The sequence below is a fragment of the Sinocyclocheilus anshuiensis genome, unplaced genomic scaffold (genome assembly GCF_001515605.1).
Source record: "Sinocyclocheilus anshuiensis isolate Anshui unplaced genomic scaffold, SAMN03320099.WGS_v1.1 scaffold2950, whole genome shotgun sequence".
NCBI classification, from domain to species: Eukaryota; Metazoa; Chordata; class Actinopteri; order Cypriniformes; family Cyprinidae; genus Sinocyclocheilus; species Sinocyclocheilus anshuiensis.
Window position 1 is genome coordinate 117,188 of NW_015542558.1, and position 294 is coordinate 117,481.

Below are 294 nucleotides of genomic sequence, written 5' to 3' on the forward strand. Positions count from 1 at the left end.
TTTTGGAAGGCCAAACAAAGTAGTTTCGCTTTCACAACGACACACATAGCGTCTTCACGACATGGCGGCAGCAACACTACAGCGAGAGTAAAAGTTACGCCTTCTTTCTTTGCGTGAACATTTGGGCGGTGTTATGCAATTCTTCCCACATCGTGACGTAGACATGTGGGGGCGTGTTAGAACGAGCCGTTTTAGGTAGGCGTGGTTGACTCTTAACTTTAATAAAGAATATCTCTTTGGATTTGAGACTTTAGTCTTTGCAACTTTACAGATCTTCTTTATGCACCAAGAGCT